Source organism: Oryzias melastigma, linkage group LG3 (assembly GCF_002922805.2).
Source record: "Oryzias melastigma strain HK-1 linkage group LG3, ASM292280v2, whole genome shotgun sequence".
NCBI lineage: Eukaryota > Metazoa > Chordata > Actinopteri > Beloniformes > Adrianichthyidae > Oryzias > Oryzias melastigma.
Window position 1 is genome coordinate 6144427 of NC_050514.1, and position 8776 is coordinate 6153202.

At 36.9% G+C, this 8776-nt stretch overlaps 1 protein-coding gene across 2 annotated transcripts in view; it reads left to right on the top strand.

Annotated features, from left to right (window-relative positions):
* glceb (glucuronic acid epimerase b) overlaps positions 1–8776 on the top strand; it is a 49372-nt gene that overhangs the window by 10487 nt on the left and 30109 nt on the right. Inside the window, exon 2 of one of the 2 annotated variants that reach the window (XM_024295525.2) lies at positions 4516–4635. The exons of the other annotated variant lie outside the window; for it this stretch is intronic. The gene's annotated coding sequence lies outside the window, so the exon portion shown is untranslated. The remainder of the gene's footprint in view (positions 1–4515; positions 4636–8776) is intronic. 2 annotated transcript variants of the gene reach the window in all.

The window sequence follows — 8776 nt, forward strand, 5'->3', positions numbered from 1 at the left end:
CATGCCATTTAAAAATTAAAAAAGGAGTCTGGTGTAGATGGTGTTTAATGATGTCTTTCCTGTTTACCTTTTGGGCTAAAGATCATGTAGCTAAAAATCAAAGCTGTCGTGTGTTTGATTCATGCCTTCAGTAATCTATAGATACAATTTGTTCTTTTGGACAGCACTTTTCTCACCTCTATTATCTAAAGTACTTTACACTACACTTTCTGAAAGGAAGAAAATAGTGTGTGTGTGTTTGTGTATATAAAAAGTATTTGGTCTTGTAAACAAAGAATCTAACAGTCTATACAGGTAAATTGAGTGTTAACAGTGGCTAGTAAAATTTAATTTTTTTGAGTCCCTGTGGATTTCTGTGGTTGCTGCAGGTTGCAATGAAAGCAGAACTCTGTTGTCTCTCTGTTATTGACCATAAATTCAAAGGTCCTCAGTCTTAATGTGGTCTGTCATTTTGTCAAAGAAATGCATGCTTTTGTCAAAGCATCGACCTGTGTTTTCTAGAACTTCTAGTAGAGCATGGTAGACCTAACGGTTAAAGGAACTTTGAAGATCATGATCCACTTAGTTCTTTGTGTTTTGTTCAGATTTGAAGAATCACTTTCACACTAGAGCATGAACCAAACTCCAGGAGGTTCAGATTGGTGTTCACTCGCTTACTTCCCAATGAAAATTAAATTTTTACCACACTGAGTATGTGAGAAATGTGTCTTAAAAAATGGAATAATAGTCTTTTTTCATACAGAGTTTGATAGTGGAGTAAATCCTGCTTCAAGAATTATACTAACTGAGAAAGTCGAGCCATTCGAGTACCTGAAAGTTTCACCAGATCATACTACATTATGCTTTTGCACACTATTTTTAGTTAAATCCAAAACGCACACAAACGCTCAAATAAAAATTAGCAGAATAGCAATAGAGTTGTATATATACCTCTATGGAAGGTTCAGGTCGGTGCCTTTACTGTCGCTTTCAACTGAGATTGTCTCTTAGAAGAAGTATTGAGAAAGAACTGGACTCAGCCTATGTTTACCTTCATTTTCAGACTTGTTACCGCCAGCCTCTTGTACACCTGCCTCAAAAATCGTTTGTACCCTGAGATGGCAGCCTGGGAGCATTGATTCAGACTGCTGACATTTCTTCCTTTTTTGTACCCTTCTGGATGGTGGTGCTGTCTTCTCAGGTGAAAGCTGGCTTTCCACAGTGTCCTGGAGACGCTTTATCCTCATGCTATAATAGAGAATGTGTATATTAAATGAAAGTAGTCAGTTGTCTTCCTTTTTTCTTATATTACCATTGAAGGCTAAACAAACAGATTGAATATACAGGTTTTAGGATAATTTACCAGAAGCTGCTTCTCATTTAGACAGTTTTACTTAAAATTAATCCTAAAAAAAAAAAAAATACAAATGTGTTTCAGTAAATTCAGCTGGTGTCTGGGCAGCTGCAGCTGCATTTGCAATTGTAAAGCGGCAGTTGCATTTTTACATGCGCCTGGCGGTGACTGCGCATGTTTTAACCCTTGTGCTTATACTGATGTGTGACCTCTCCTATGACAAATGTGGACAGGATTTTATGGATTTTTATATGTAACATTTTTAGGGGGACTGGACGATCTGCATGCCTATAGCCGCCTGACTGCTGCAGTCTATATTCATGACTTTGCCAACAATTTTCAAAAAAAAGCTAGCCTTGAAGATTCTGCCAATGCCCCCCATTTTGCAGTTGCAGTTGTATTTGTGAGCATAACCTTAGCTGATGTTCAAAAAGTATTTAGAAAGTGTTGCTCACAGTGAGAGATCAAAATGCCAGTGTTATATTTCAGTCTGAAATGAGGTTAATGACCATGTTAATGAGTTCTTCTCTGGCTAATTTAGCTCTAAATTACTGTATTATCTTGAAGGGTGTCAGGATTGATTTGTCCTTTTCATTGAGTTTTATTCTTGACTTTCTTTTGGTGTAGTGGTTCGTCCTCTGGTCTCACTGCAAGAAGGTTTTGGTTCAAATCCTTGCTGGACCCTTGCTTTGTGGAGTGTACATGTTCCTCCCTGTGCTTGTGTGGGTTTTCTCCAGGCTCTCTAACTTCCTCCCTCAGTCCAAAAACATGCATCATAGGTTAATTAGCATCTCTAAGTGGTCCCTTAGGTGTGCATGTGAGTTTGTTTGTGAGTGTGTGGCCCTGCAACAGACTGGCGACTTGTTCAGGGTGAACCCTGCCTCTGACCAACAGGAGCTGGGCTGGCTCCAGCAGCACCATGACCCCGACAGGATAGAGCAAGTTCAGAAAATGATAAATGGATACTACAAAACAATTTATAAGTATTTATTCATACAGTATGTCAGGATCAACTTTAATCTGTCGCCTCTAAAGGCTAGAATCCAAAAAGCTCAATTAGAGTCAACTTGGATGATTTTGTTGAGATGAATGACAGTGTAATAAGCTATCAGAGGCAAATTCCCATGTATTGATTGGCTGTACAATTAAGGACCCTGCTGTTGAAAAAAAGGCCTGTAAATAAATCTAGGCTACAATTACAAATGTGGAACAGATTTTGAATTATACCCCATGGTTGTCAAAGTCCATAAAGCATACATTTATTGGGATAATTAGCCACATTAAAATATTAGAGCAGTTAATTATGTTTGTATCTGAAAGGCTTGTATTGGAAAGCTACTTAGGAGCTGTTTGTCATAAATTATTAAATCAGTTTAACAGATTAAGTTAGAAATGCAGTGCTGGCAGAAAGGACGGTGTTCTGAGGAATACTGAGCAATGAGCATCACTGCCAACTGTTCATCAGCAAATTCCACTCGGTGTACATTTCACTTAATCTACTCTTTTAGTTGATGTCAGCCTAAATATCTGTAAGATGAAAGTGCAAAACAGGAAAAATGAGTTGCGTAGCACATATCTCTGAAATGGTCCAGCCTCCAGGGCTTTAAGCTTTTGGTCTTTTGTTAAAAATAGAACTTTTAGAGTAGTCTCCTTCAGCTCTCTGTAAGGAGAACTAGAGTATGAGATAGATACAATTACAAATACATTACTGGGATTGGTATATATATTTTTATAAAAAGATGATTTATATTTAGGTAAGATCATCAATTTCCCACAGTAAAATAAATAAATAAAAAATAGTCCTTGTGTTTATAAAACTTTAATCTTCCATTCTGGACTTTTTGCTAAACTTGCTCCTGTTTTGCTCGGCTTTCACAATGAATACCAAGCAGATTTCTACTGTTCAATGCATCTTATTGCCAGCAGGGTCTGTGCAAAAACAACGCAGCTGCATTAGCTTACATTGTCCGGCGTTGTACAGATTTCTGCCTGTCTTTAAAAACAAAAAATCCAGACAATCAGGACAGGATTTAGCTCAAGTTTAAAATTCTGAGCAAGAGGATTGCACAACAAGACAGCGGTTTAAGTCGAAGCATAAGAGATGAACCGTATGTTTGTTCTACCCAAATTTGAATTCCTTGGATTTGTCCACTTTCATTGATGATTCGTCTTCAGTCACTACAGTTTAATGTTCCAGTAAACCTTTGTTTACAGTGTCCAGTTAACTTACAGCACCTCAAAACCCCAAGTTTATATTAGCGGTGCAATGGCGAACAATACCAGAGCTATACAGTTTTGAGCCAGATACCAAATTAAGATATCAATTTGTCTGCAAGTGGAGGATTTAGATTTAAAGAGAGTCTTTGGCCCGTCCATGGTAGATGCTGGGTCACAAATCTGGGTTTTTATCTGTTCCTGATTCAACATGATTTAAATAAAAAAAATACTCAGAAATGCAGTTTTAAGCTTAAATTATTTTATACTTTAATTTCATGAGAAAATGCTACAAGAACATTTGTAGTACATTGCAATGCTCCCTTGTTTATCACAGGAATACCTTCCATAAATAAACCATGATAGGGGAAATTTGCAAAGTAGAATTACAGATATTTTAATACTGTAAAACCCCTCCCTACACACCTTGTACATTTTTCTCAGACAGATATGAACTTTTTCATTTTTTTTTTCTCCAGTTTAAACTCTCAATGTTCAAACTTTTGTAGAAAAATAAGTCAAGTATTATACAGTGAAAAGAAAAATGTATGTAAATGTGTTAAATTGAACAAATTATGTACTGGAAGCTTGGCATGGAGGAAATTGATTGACAAGCAGAACACAGTGCGGAGTGGGGGAAAAAAACAAAATTGCACTGAAAAACAATCCGCAAAACAGCAGTGATGCAAAATGTGAAATGCGATATAGCAGGGGACCACTATATTAGGACATCACTTTACATTTTTTTTGTTTGTTGTTTACTAACTTTAAAAAAACTTTAAATTACCAAAAATATAATGGTAATAAAAAATTAGAGCTAAGTATCTCCTGATCATGTGTGGTAGATTATGGGCAGTGTCATAACTTGGACATAATGTGGATTTTTTTTTTCTTTTTTTTTTTTTTAGGGTAGCATTTAGTGGACTGGTGTTTTATGCTATATGTTAATGCTTCACTCTTATCTTTAGGTGGTGCAGAAGACTCAGTCTGAAGAGGTGAGAGCACCACAGGAACAAGTCGTAGACAGAGTCCATTGGATGAGATGTTTGGTCATCTGATCAATTCTTTGTGAATGGATTAGGAAAAAGGTGAGTATCCTGATTGTGTTTATTGGTAAATATTATCCTGAAAGCCTTTCATCCAATACAAACACCAACCGTTCAGTTCAAGAAGATGTTTGCATTGTGGACAAATGTGGCCAGTTTCTTTATTTTTATTAGGCGTTACTGCTTAAAATGTCTTTGAGTCTCAGTGGAGAGGCCCGGTATACACAGAGATATTTACGTTTGTTTATTAACTTTAACAGATAAGGCTAACAACGCAATCAAGGCGATAAAAAGTGTATTCTTTAGTCATTCTGTTTCATGCGCCCTGAAGTCCAGCCTTCCTCCTACATAATCTTTTTTTGAAGTGTAGGAAAGTCAAAGCCCTTTGAACTGTCTCAGATCAGTAGCTTGTGTGACAGATACATTTGTCTTCTTGAGGAGTTTCTGGAGAATACAGAAAATGTCTGAATAAGGGTTCTGCTCTCCGGAGCGCCGAAAAAGAGCCTCGTTTGCAATACTGCAGTTTAATACATGGTTTCTGAGATAAAATAAGGGGTTATCTGGGAAAAATAAAAACGTCTTTGCGTCACCCAAACAGGAGCATTTACAGGCATAAAAAAGTTGTGAAGTTGTTGCTACTTTAGGTGGTCAACAGATTTGCCCATTTGCAAAAAACAGTTTTCTACATAAAAAAATATGTCTAAGCACATAAGATTTCTCTTCTTTTTCTGACAGTGTTTTTGAATTTAAATAATTTTGAAGAATGAATGCCTATTATGTAGTTTATGTTCATGTAGTTTGGAACTGCGTTTGTTTTTGTTTGCACAGTTCTGCAATATTACTACTCTTTAAAATATTATACAAAAACAGAAAAAAAAATTAATAATGGTCCTTTTCATAAAGCAATAAACGATCAAGAACATTTACCAGACGTTATGTTTTTTCTGCGTGTTTATTATTTTTTGACTCTCAAATCATTAACCTGTATAATCAATTCCATTCAGTCCAAGTTTCCTGGCATGAGCTGCCTCTCACACGACGCCTTTGTCTTTCCTTTGTATCCCCTCTGAGCATTAGCTTGCCTAATCTTTCAGTAGACCTTAGCTGTAAGCTTTTTGGTAATGACTTGCCTAATCCTCCGTGGCGAAACATGCTGCAGCATTAACCTCCAAGCATTTTAACTCTCTTTCTGGCTACCATTAAATAAAGAGGTTTTATTGTGTTGCCTGGATTTTGTCGTACGCATGTGATGTCGGTACAACTTAGGCATTGCAAGTTGTTCATACATACTTGTTTCTCCCTCACGTTCAAGGATCTCTTGATATACAACCATAATATGTGATAAATGACTAAAACCCTCACATTAATCTTGTTGAGCAAGCAATTTTTAAGACTCACTCCAATAAAAAAAAAATAGTTTTTGGTTCTTTCATATGTTTTTCTCATGATGTCCTAGAAAATAATACAAGTTTAGGATTTTGGTTAAAAAGGATATAATTATAATTGAAAGACCAATGAGAACGCCTTTAAAATGGATCAAAAGATGATCAGAGTGAGTCTTTAAAGATGCATTTTCATCTGCAAACATCTAAGACAAAGGTGGAGTGAGAGGCAGCTAAAAATTCTAGATGCACAGATCCTAATTTTAAACTTCTATGTTCTGTCACATCTTCATTGACGTTGTTTTCCTTGTTTTGTGATTAACAAAAAGACAGCAAATTTATCATATTGTAATAATGATCTCATGTCAGTTTGTCATTTTCTACTAAATTGCACTGGGTGAAAGGACAGAACTTTTATGTCAGTAAAAATCCAGAAATGCATGGCAGTTCTTGCTTCTTAAAAGTCACACTACTCAAAGGGGCCCTACCACGATTTTCGTGGGCCTTCCAGATATGTCTATATATAAGATCATATGTTACCTTTGAATCAGTAAAAAATAAATTTCTGAAATATTAGTTATATTTCGTGAGTTTTTTCATACCCGGAAGTAACTCGATTCCTGAAGCTCCGCCTGCCGCTGCGTGAGGCTGCACTGCCACTGCAGGCCATTTCATGAGGTCATCCTAGAGTCTGTGACAGTGTGTCTGCATTTCTTCCATGAAAATAATTCAAACTTCTTCAAAGATGGACATAAGATATATCTGCTTTTAGTAGACCTGGCCATAGGGAATTTATTGAAGACAGGACACAACTGGAAGATGTACGGTAAATTGAGTGTTGTGTTAGTCTTGGGGCGGAGCTGTCAGAGCAGACTCTTCCTGGAGGGAGCACGTTTCCACCCACTCGGTTTCGTGGGAGGGGCTGCGGCAGACAGTGCAGGTTTTTAGGGGATTACTTTTAAATGCATGAGCGGATCAAAATACTACTTTGGGGTTCTTTATACTGAGGAATGAACAATAAAATGCATTTAAAACCTCAAAGTAGAATTTTCATGGTAGGGGCCCTTTAAGAAGGGCTGTACATTTTTCATGCTCATGATGATTTGTATAGCTTTTTTGCACGTGTTTCCATTGCAAGGTTCCTAAGTAAAGTGGATTAGTGGATTTTTTTTTAAGCATTTTTAGCAATATTTCTGCTTGAACCAGGTGCATGGTCAGCACAATTGTAAATAAAAGTAGAAGCAGAGAAATACAGAAAAATACAATCTCAGTACAAGGATTTAATTTGTTTCTGGGTCATATCTTCTTGCCAGTGGTGATGACAAAATAAATCTATTTTGCATATAGATTAACAGGTTAAAGTTGACCTTTGCAACAATAGTATTTTTAGTGGTGTGTTTACCTTCAATGCACTGCAGACTTTATAATGTGATGTACAATTCAAGTTTTAAAAAAATGGTTTAAATTAAAATTCATATCTGTGGGCTATATGATCAACTTTTTTTTTACATTTTTAAAGGTTGTTTTTGAGTGATTAACTGAGGAAAGGAACTGAATACAGCTTAGTTACAGCTGAAGTCATCTTATGTATTACTAATAATAGCTTATTAGTATGTATATTGTTGCTTGTGTTTGTCCTCACTTCTTTTCTCTGGACTTCAAGAAATGAACACATTAGGTTAACTGATGAGCTGCTGCTGATGAACTGATCTGTTCCTTATGCTGTTTTGCATCTCACTCATTGACAGTATGCAGTAAAAGAACTAGACTGTGTGACCCCTCCCCCTCGCATTCCAAACAGGAAGTATCTGCTATTACCAAGAATCCAAAATCTCATAGATTTCTATTGAGATGTAAACAACTACTACTCAATCTTTAATTTGTCGCAATACTTTTTCTTTATAGCATGGTATTCAAATTATAAAATGACCGATAAGATGCCTCAATGAAAGTAGTAGGTCTCAGATCGAACATTTGAAACGTTTGCTAGATTCTCTTGAGCTTTCAAGTGGTAGGGGTGTGGACATCCAACACACTTACTCCTGATTGATTGTTATGGAAATGGTAACTCTGACCGATTTGGATCAATCACTGCTCACTGACGTTGTCTGGTTCTATCAAACTAATGTCTGTATATAAAAAAAAAAAGGCAACGGAATTGACTTTAAAACCTCGTTTCTACTGAGTGCTCTGGTACGGTCCGGTTAGGAGTGGTACAGTACGGTCCAGTTAATTCTGGCAAGCGTTTCCACTCATTTAAACCTCACTTCCACTAAGCGGTTTGTTTTTATACCGCATGTGTGGTGTAGACCGCTAGCGTGTCATTGTATTGCAATGACTAGAAAAGCAACAACAACGAAGGTCATCCATTAGCTCGTCTTTTTCCTGTTTTACTTCTGGTACATCGTGTATAACAGGAATTTAATGTTGTTTGGAAGAAGACTGCAGGCAGGATTGAAACCGCAGAAACCCGAATACATACAAACGTTGGAAACATTAGATTAAATGAGCGCTGTATTGGTGCTATATAATGTCTTCACTTTCTGCCAATCAACGGGTGGCTACAGCAGCCCCGCCCCAACTGTTCTGTTCCACTAAAATCGACGGGGGAGGAAGCTCTAAGAGGTACAGTGTGGTACTGTTTAACAGGTCCATTTTACAATGGAAACGCTCAAAATAATGGATCGGACTGCACCAGAAATGATGCGTATGTTGTTGGAACCAAAAGTAAGCTGTTTTCTATGAGTTTGTTTCTTTGTTGAATTGTTGCTTTGCAGTTTCTTTTTTTTCCTACAACATGG